At 48.2% G+C, this 10798-nt stretch overlaps 1 pseudogene; it reads left to right on the plus strand.

The window, feature by feature from the left end:
* The first annotated feature begins 1520 nt into the window (after positions 1–1520).
* On the plus strand, positions 1521–1638 carry LOC126428688 (5S ribosomal RNA; annotated as a pseudogene).
* The last annotated feature ends 9160 nt before the right edge of the window (positions 1639–10798 follow it).

Raw genomic sequence — 10798 nt, forward strand, 5'->3', positions numbered from 1 at the left:
CTCACATATCTCTGATACTTGGCGAAATATCTATTCATTTATCTTCAAGGCTATGTACAGGAATATGGTAATCTTATTAGGTGCAGACTGAAACTTGACTATGGACTGGTACAGACTATTGCAGACTGGTACAGACTGGTGCAGACAAATGCAGACTGACTAATCGGAGGTCTGTACACTCGTTATAATACCTCACGCATTCAGGTATCACTGCACGAGTGTGATCCGTGAGGAGAAAAGGTTCTACGTTATCAGCAATCTCATTGGCTGCGTTACATATTAATACGCGGATCGGTGGAAGCAGAATTTGGTCCGTCTCTAAGGCAGCGCCATCTCGTAGTGCGGAGACGGACAAGTGCTGCGCCTGCGCTGTTGTGCTTAGTGGGGTGCGCTCTAGTGGGAGAGTTGTGTACACGCTGACTACGTGGAACTATGTACACAACACCTCCCCTACCCATTGACGTAGTTTTCAGCACTGTATTTTCTTCGTCCTGTTGATGCTGCTTGTAGTTCGACAGCTGGGGTGTGTTGGTAGTCGTTGGCGTTTATTCTGACTTGGCTGGATTGGGCACCAGTATCCAGAACGTTCTGGTATTGACATCTCGTTGTCGTTTTGCTGGTCGGGTGGAGCAGAACTGATCTTGTTGCTTGGTTCGTCGGCTGGCTTTTGGTTGGGTTGCCTACCAATTAAGAGGTTGTCGGTCCGGTTGCCTGTCTCACCTAAACGTGCGTTAGTGTTAGCTTCCTGGGCCGACCCTTGGAACCTTCTGAGCAACGCTGGCTTTTTCCTGTGCGAACACATTAAGGACTGTTTTTAGACAACCTCACTGCCAAGACAACTGGAACACCTCAGAGAGCACATTGGCGTTGCTGTGATAACTGTTGACACGATATTGCTAAATAAAGTGTGGAACGAACTTGACTGCCACTTGGACATGTATCGTGTGGCGAAATTGTCACTCATAGAAGATTTCTAGAGTGCGAAATGAAAACTTGGGGCGTTTATGATTCTGTTCATGTCTCAGTCATATTTGTACATTTAATACTTTGGAAAATCATACAATGAAGGCTTTCACGACCGGATGTTTCAGCTGCTGAAAATTCTTCTGGGTTGTATGACTGTGGTCCATGGAACTCTTCTATCCCTGACGTTTCGTCCAAAGCTACATTGGACATCATCGGTGCTCTTGGTTGTGCTCAGTCTTTTCCAAGACTCAGCACAACCAGGAGCACCTCCGAAAATGTCCAATGTAGCTTTGGACGAAACGTCAGGGATAGAAGAGATCCATGGACCACGGCCATACAACTTTGGAAAATGTAGAGCTCTGAAAACGAATGAATCACTTACACTGAGGTCATGAGATACCTTCTAATAGCTTGTCGGATCTCCTTTTTCCCAGCTCAGTGCAGCAGCTCGGCCTGTCTTGGATTCAACAAGTTGCTGGAAGTCCTCTGCAGAAATATTGAGCAATTGTGCCTCTATAGACGTCCATAATTATGTCTCATAAATGTTCGATGACGCCAACGGCTATGCCGCAGTGGTAACACCGGTCCCCGTCGGATCACCGAAGTTAAGCGCTGTCGGGCTGGGCTAGCACTTGGATGGGTGACCGGCCGGGTTGCCGAGCGCTGTTGGCAAGCGGGGTGCACTCAGCCCTTGTGAGGCAAACTGAGGAGCTACTTGACTGAGAAGTAGCGGCTCCCGTCTCAGAAACTGACATAAGGATGGGAGAGCGTGCGGCGGCGCGGTTCTTTCCGTCCCTTTTCGACGAACCTGCACCGACCTGTGCACATTTTCTCAGCAGATCATCAGTAGGGAAGCCGATCGAAACCTACTGTACTCCGACGTGAACCAGGCTGCAATTAAAGTCACTACATCTACGTTTCGGGAGAAAGTTTTCGCACGAAACGAAGGGTTGGAAATTTTGTCCTTAATTAATATATTCCGAAACTTAGGTGAACAAGTATCACTGCCAAGCCCGTGCTAGTCTTAACTCAGTCACTCACTGTCCCTTTTACTCACGTTAGCAAGTTTATGGTGTTGCATTTCCCGAAAACGTAATAGCTATAAAAATACGTATTGTTTTTGCTTGAGAATGCTCCCTAAATATTAAGTCTGTCGGTACCTAATGCAGTCATAGTTTTTAGCCACCGACCTGCTAAATACGCCACGCGGATTATATGTCTCTTCTCGTCACAAAATTCACTTAAAAATTCCGAAATTTCTACACACCCATCGGAATAATTATGCCGCCACTTTACCACACTTTTGATGTATGAAACACTGCTAGATCCGGCAGCTTATCTCACTCGCTGAGTAGCAGTCGAGGGTTGAGCATCGCTCCTCTCACTCGCGTACTGTCAGCCATAGGCCCCCGCTTGCACGGGAGTAAAAACAGGAGTGATCACCGGCTCTGTTTTTATTAAAACATTGACGGGCACTTGCGCCTAGGTCTTAGCACGAACGGCACTTGGAGAAAATTTTGCATGGCGTCGCCTGGCAGAGTTGTCGTGTCCTCTCGTCGTTGTGGTATGTCGAGCTTGGGTGACGCCTTGGGGTCGCGGCGGTCCCTTTCCGCCGAAGACACGAGGCGCGCTTTCTTGTTGCCGCGGGCCGCGCGGCCGGCCGTCTCGAGCACCTCGGCTGCCGCAGAGTCAGTCTCTGCCCCCCCCCCCCCCCCAAGAATAGGGAAAAAGTAGGCCAGGACCTGGAAGCGGGCCGCGGAACCACAGAGAGGTTTTCCGCCGCCCCCGTCCAGAATTCCGCGTCTACCATCGTGTTACTAGGGTCAGCACTGCAACCGGAAAACCTAACGGTGCCAACAAAAGTTGCAACTGACAATAACCTGGCAGCAGGCCCCCTTTCCGCAACCGACATGGCAAAGCCACATAATACACAAACAAACAAATACATCGTCAGTATTTGCGATCCCGCCCCTTCTCCCCTCTCCTCAGCCCTCTCCTGCTTGCCAACAGCTGTGGCCTCCTTGCTGACCATATCCGCAACCTAAATGGCAAGCAGAAGCCCAGTCAACCGACAAAAATCCTTCCCAAACCCGCAACTGCCACCCAACCCCCTACCCGATCCCAGTTCCTTAAATCCCCCCCACTCAAGTCCACCACATCCAAGCAGCGCCGTGTAAGAAAGGACAAAAAGGAGAAGCACTCCAAGGGGAAAAAGCACTCCACCACCACCACCCCAACCACTTCAACACCCTCTGAGGAACCAGCGCCCCCGACAGCACCTGTCGTCGTCCTAGGAGGGGACCAGGAAACACTGGCACTGGAAGGGAACCGCGTAACCGGGCAGGATTCGGATGGTTTCGTGCTGGCTAGGAGAACCTTCCGCCAGCCGAGGCTCCCGCCGGCCCGGGGAGTGGAACCCACCCCGAACAGGTTCCAGGTGGTGGCCGATGAGCCAGAGACACCACAAGACACAACAACACAAACACAAAACCAGGTCACCCACCACCTCCCCCCGATCGTCGCGGAGTTCACTCGGAATTACGAGGAACTCTTCGAAATGCTAAAAACAGCTATCGGGGGATGCAATTTCAAAGCAAAACCTGCTGGTGGTGACAAAATAAAAATAACATTATTCACACTCGAGCACTACACCACAATAAAAACACTTCTCAACAGGAAAAACATACCCCACTACACTTTCCCCACAACGAAAACACGCAATAGAAACATTGTCATCAGAGACCTACCGAGACGAGTGGCCCCCCAGGCGATCAAAACAGACCTGACTGCCCAGGGGTACATCGTCAAGGCGGTCCAACAGATGGGACACATAGGCAGCAAATGGCCCCTGTATCAGGTCACACTGCCGGACGTCCCACAGAACAAAAGGGACATTAAGACGATCCTGGCGGTCCCTGTGACCACTGAACCACTGCGCCGCAAAAACAAGACGGTGCAGTGCTTCAGATGTCAGGGCCTCAACCACATTGCGGCACACTGCCAAATGGCAGTGAGGTGCAGAAAATGCGCCGAGGCCCATGACACACGAACGTGCAACATTAAACACACGGACCCGCAAATAAGGTGCGCGCTGTGTGGCAAAAACCACACAGCGGGTTACCAAGGTTGCGAGGTCCATAAAAGACACACACAGCAGGCAAAGGGCGCAAAGGCCGCCCCCCACACACGAAAAGAAAACACCACGAACCCACCCAGACACACAAGAAACCAAAACATGACAACACACACGGACAAGGCCTGGGTAAAACAAAGGCCAGACACACCAAGGGCAACATATGCGGAAGTGGTTTCTCCCCCGAGGAACCACGAAAGCATTGCCCAACCACCACAACATCAGACACCAACACAAGAACAACACCGGGAAATACACAGCAACAACGACCAGGTCCACCCTGATGGAGAAGGCCCTAGGAAACCCCAGACACACTTCCCCCCCATGGATCAGTTGTTAGGCGTAATGGTGCAGACCATGAACCTCGTCATGGAAATGATGAAGGAATTCAGGGAAGCCCAAAAGCAGAACACACAGATCCTCGCTGCCCTTCAGGCAACAGTCCAGCAGTCGCTCCCCTCTGCGACTTCCTCAGTAGTATCAAAACCCCATCATGGATAGACGACCAAACATCCAAGGCCTGACAATGTGCGTCTTTAACGCAGACGGCATTGTTAATCAAGAGGTCGAGTTCGGAGAACTCATGAAGGAGTTCTCCATCGACATATGCATGATGGGGGAAACCCACCTAAAACCGGGAATAAAAGCGACAGTCCCCAACTATGCCAACTATGTTAGCTATCGCAAAGATAGGCCAACCCAAGGTGGAGGGGTGGCCATATACATAAAAAGAGGGATCCCCCACCACCAGGTATTCTTACCAGCTACCAACAAAATCGAAGCAGTGGCGGTGGAAGTAACCACTGCCATTGGACCCCTAACAATTGTTGCAGTCTACCGACCCCCACATGACCAGATAGATGAGGGAGACATAGCTGCTCTAGGGCAAATTGAAGGCAAACTCGTAATAGTGGGAGACTTCAATGCCAAACACCCTGACTGGAATTTTAGAGTAACCTCCAGAGCAGGCGCCAAACTGCAACAACTAGCGCGCACCCACCACTTCGAAACATGGGGTCCAGTCGAGCCCACACATTTTCCGAAAAACGGAAGCAGGCCCGATGTGTTAGACATAGCTCTCACTAGGAGGATCGCAGGATTTGTGACCGCAAGGACAATCAACAGAATGTCCTCTGACCACAACCCAGTGATTCTGATGTGGGAGAATGGGTACCAGACGTCGTACAAACGTACAGACTGGGAGCGATACCAAGAAACTGTCGCCTCTGATATCGCTCGCGCTCCGCCACCTACTGCCGAAACAGTAGAACAAGCGCTACAAGACCTAACAGGCAGCATCTTGCAGGCAGCGGAAGAAGCACCCCTCCACAAAGGGATGGCCCACCGCCGCAAATACAGCTCCCGGAACACTTGCTAGCTCAAATCCGTCACAAGAACAGAGTGGCAAAAGAGTGGAAGATCACCAGAAATCAGGCCACCAGGAGGCTGCTCAATCGTCTACAGAGAGAACTGAAGGTAGCGCTCAATGAGCACAGAAACCAGCAATGGCAAAACCGCCTCACAGCTCTCAAAGTAGACGATCATACACTTTGGCAAGCAACCAAACAATTCACAAAAAGACGCGCTAGGATGCCGCCACTGCACGGCGAGCGGGGACTGGTCTACAGCAATGCTGAGAAGGCCAACGCCCTCGCCGACTCCTTTGAGAAGCAGTTTCAAACGGCAGAACCCCAAGATGAAGAGCATGAAGAGGTAGTCAGTCGTCAACTGGCCGTCTTCCTCGATGCTGAGGAGGACCCAGAGGACGAACCCATACTTTTTGCCCCCAAGGACGTGGCAAGAGTAATCAGGTCCCTCCCTACAAAAAAGGCGCCAGGGCACGACAGTGTCACAAACCAGTTAGTCAAAAAACTCCCACCCACAGCGATCACACACCTCGCGAACGTCCTCAACGAGATTACTCGTTCCCGCGAGTTCCCAGCTTGCTGGAAACATGCGGAAGTGGTCGCGATACACAAACCAGGGAAAGACCCTCTATTCCCGCAGCACTACAGGCCGATTAGCCTCTTGCCAACACTCAGCAAGATCTATGAGCGCCTCCTGCTAAAACCCATACAAGAACAAATTACCAGACAGCAAATTCTGCCGGATTTCCAATTTGGATTCCGGCAGAACCACTCTGCCCCACAACAGGTCATGAGAATGGTTGAAGCAGCCACAGAGGGCTTCAACCACAGAGGCTACTGCGGGATAGTGCTACTAGACGTAGCCAAAGCCTTTGATTCAGTATGGCATAGAGGGCTACTCTACAAGTTGTACTCACAAGGGTTTCCAGGGAGCATAGTTCAGCTAATCAAGAGCTACCTCGCGAATAGGACTTTCTCTGTCAAAGTAGAAACTGCCACCTCCACCAGAAGGCGTATTCGTGCCGGGGTGCCACAGGGATCGGTCCTGGGGCCCGTATTGTACTGCTTGTACATTGCGGACACTCCAACGGCCCCCCTGGTGCACACCGCGCAGTACGCAGACGACACAGCCCTCTACACGAGAAATGCGAACAAAGACCTGGTCATTCGTAGGCTACAAACGGTTTTAGACGACACAGAAACCTGGGCCCGTCGCTGGCGCATTACCATCAATTCGGAGAAGACGCAGGCAATGCTGATTACCCGCAGGCTCGGAAGGCGCGAACCTCCTCAACGTCCCCCCCTCCACCTCCACCTAAATGGAACCCAACTCCCCTGGCGCAGAACCGCCAAGTACCTTGGCGTAACCTTGGACTCTCGTCTTATGTGGAAACCCCACATAGACGAGGTCCACAGGAAGGCCTGCGCCAGAATGTCCATCCTATATACTATCCTGAACACAACCAGCTCCCTTCCCTGCCCAGTAGCAGTAAATGTGTACCAGGCCCTGATCCGGCCAGTAATGGAGTATGCGTGCCCCGTCTGGGGATACGCAGTAAAGCAGCACCTGGACAAACTCCAGAGGCTGCAGAACCGCGCCCTCAGAAGGGCACTGCACCTACCTCTTGGATTCCCTACAGACGACTTGCACGCCGCAGCCGAAATCCCACTCCTGAGAGAGCGTTTCCAGGATCTGGCAAGGGTCTTCTATGAGGGTTCTTCCAGATCCGGAAACGCACTCATCCCCTCCCTAGGTCGGTATGACATGTCCCGCGATAAGCACAAGCGCCCTATGACGATCTTCGACGACTAAGTCGAAGAGAAAATCCCAACACTCAATCCATCATCCTGTTCCTTCCCATATAACACCAAACTTCTCGCCTACCTCAGGCAAGTACCAGACACACTCACAACAATCATCACAAATCACAGACACCAAAAAACTATAGAAAAATCACACACACACGTTCACAGGGGAGTAAAAGCCGAAAGGCTACAGACTCCCCCTCACACTTCCCCAAAGAGGGGAAAGCAACAGATGAGAGCAGGCAGGCAGCTTATCATTTCCATCGGAACTACTACTACACACGTCCGAACTGCTTCATGGCTAGGCTCCGACTCCCCTCTAGAATACTCTTAAGTCTTCTTTACCAGCAAAGAAAGGCGCGCGAAGAATATTGTTTTACTATTGGTCAGTTTACTCAACAGCCAATAGCAAAACAACATTCTCCCGCGTCAGTCCGCGCTTTTCATCAATAACCAATCGCAAAATAGTAAACCTAACGGCTCCACTTTTTACCGACGTAGTTATCTAATATGCTGAAGTTTTGCTTATGCATAAAGTTATTTACTATTGTTATTTATATCCGAATTAACTTTCCCTTTACCATAAACTTACTTTACAAATCTATTCTACAAAAATCCCCTTTGTCCACATCCATACTTCTTCGAAATGTTCCCACAGTAAATCCCACTACACAACTCGTTAAATAATTATCTTCATATTAACCTTAAACCACACTCACGCATCATTCATACTGCTAAAACACATTTATAACATTTTACCTACACAAAAAGACATAATAACACTTTATGAAAATACTAGAACAGTTTATGAAAAACATTCTATTGCTTTAGTGCACTCTAGTGGCCACAATCGAAACTAAATCATAGTCCCCTATCCAGTACTGTCCTCTATCGGCTGATACATAAACTACGTGCGTGTCTAGTCTCGCGTCACCATCTGTCGCTATCCAGCTCTGAGACACATCTCCCACTTAACCACCTCCAAGGCGGGATCGGTATACGGCGCTACGCCTCAAGCGGTGTGCTAACCACATGCCCCTCCATATCCGCATCCAATGACGCCTATATCCTGAGTATGATATGGCAGCCGGTCGGTATCGTTGGCCCTTCATGGGCGAGAGGAGTTTAGTTTTTTTTTTAGTTTTAAATGTTCGATGGAACTCATGACGAGCGATCTGGGTGACCAAAACATTCGCTCGAATTGTCCAGAATGTCCTTGAAACCAATCGTGAACAACTGTGGCCCGGTAACATGGCGCATTGTCATTCATAAAAATGCCATCGTTGTTTGGGAATATGAAGTCCATGAATAGCTGCAAATGGTCTCTAAGCAGCCGAACATAACCACTTCCAGTCAATGATCGGTCCACTTGGACCAGAGGAACCAGTTCATTCCATGTAAGCACGGTACATGTCATTATAAATCCACCACCAACTTGGACAGCACCTTGATAACTAGGGTCCATGGTACTCATCTTGGGGTGGAAGTTCTTTTCTTCTGTGTTTGCTTTAACAACATGTATGTTTTTGCATAGGGTCCACCTTTAGCAAAACACATTTTTTATTTTTTAACTCAAACATGTTTCACTGAAGTTGCAGCATCTTCAGTGGGCTTTTATTTTCCGTCTGTTAAAGATAAAGAGTGTTCTTTGCTGTTTGTATACATGTAACTTTTAAAAATGGTTGAAATGGCTCTGAGCACTATGAGACTTAACTGCTGTGGTCATCAGTCCCCTAGAACTTAGAACTACTTAAACCTAACTGACATAAGGACATCACACACATCCATGCCCGAGGCAGGATTCGAACCTGCCACAGTAGCGGTCGCGCGGTTCCAGACTGTAGCGCCTAGAACCGCTCGGCCACCCCGGCCGGCTGTAACTATTAGTTTATAAATTGTAATTACAGATATTTGAAAAAAACACATAAATTACGAATTTATACCTTTTTGTCACATGATGTGGTTTTTCTGATGTGTTGTGTTTCTACAGTGACCGTTTTATTGCACAGTTTGTCATCTGCAACCACTTATATCTTAAAGTAGACAAATTATTTAAGCCAAAATTACGATCTGAAAACTTGTTATTTCTGTGTCTGAAATTATTTAATTCTATGTGTGTGTCTATTTACATAATGTTTCACTTTTATTTTCCTTTTAATCATCTTCATCACTGTGAAACACTATATATTGAGTTGTAACTGTCACTGCAACTGTTTCACTGCTTTACCAGCTGTAAAAACAAACATGGCGGCCAGTGGAACAATTGAAGGTGTAAAAACAAGATGGCTGACAGTGGAACAGTTGAATGTGTTCCTGGCGGTTGTTCTGAATCTTTCAGAGGTATTTGTGATGTTTTTTCCTCTTTGTGTGCGTGCGCGCGTGCGCGCGCGCGCGCGCGTGTGTGTGTGTGTGTGTGTGTGTGTGTGTGTGTGTGTGTGTGTGTGTGTGTGTGTGTGTGTTAAAAGGGAGAGAGAGAGAGAGTGAGGGTGACAGTAGGTTTAGGGATTTATTTTATTTTATTTTTATTTTGTGTGTGGGGGGGGGGGGATGGAGGAGGGGATGAGAGCTGTATTGGTTGGTCTTGTCTAATAATTCCTTGAGGGCAGAGAACAGAGTGCCATTGCAGAGAGCTGTGTATTCATTTATCACTTGTTTGCCTTCCACTATCACTTTTTCTATCTGATAATGTTCTTCAATTATTAGTTTTTGTGGGGGGCTTTTGCTGCATTTGAGAATTTTCAAATCCGTATTGATGTTTGTTGGGTTATGTTTCTTGTCCATGAGGTGTTCAGCAAATGTGGAATGACAGCTGTTACTTTTTAATGCTCTTCTGTGTTCTGTGTATCTGGTATTAAAGTTTCTGCTTGTCTGCCCTATATAAACTGCTTTGCAGTCCTGGCATGTTAGTTGGTAAATACCAGACGTGTTGTGTTTGTCTGTGCTTGTGTTGGTTGTCCTTAGTTTTCTCTGTGTTGAGTTGTCTGACCTGTAGGCTATTTTTACCCCTTGTTTGTTGAATATGTTGCCTATTCTCTGGACTGCTTTTTTGTTGTAGGTGAGAGATGGAAAATAAAAGGCCACTGCAACAGATGTGAAACATGTGTAACACCCCACCTGTCACTTATCTGGTTTTGGCGTGTGTTCACCCCAGGTAATTGACTAAAACTGCCGCAATGTCGGATAACACAAAGAAAGTAATAAGGCCCTGTGACCCCTGATTTTACTGCGGTGGCAGTGTTGACATTAATTGATTCAGAATTGATCCCTTTTAATTAAAAATGGGTGCACATTGATGTTATATTCAGCTATTGAACACCAGATGCAAATGTTGAACAAAAAATTAATTAAGAAAGTGACTTGGGATTTCAACTACTTGATTGAAAACAGATGCAGTCAATTAGCACAGATTTATTTTAACTCACGACCTTTAATCATCACATTACATGACTCTCCTAACAGGCAGTGGTAATAAATTGACTTTGCGTGGAGTAAAGCGCCATAAATCAAAAGTAATTCCTATGGACTG

Source organism: Schistocerca serialis, chromosome 12 (assembly GCF_023864345.2).
Source record: "Schistocerca serialis cubense isolate TAMUIC-IGC-003099 chromosome 12, iqSchSeri2.2, whole genome shotgun sequence".
Classification (NCBI taxonomy): Eukaryota; Metazoa; Arthropoda; class Insecta; order Orthoptera; family Acrididae; genus Schistocerca; species Schistocerca serialis.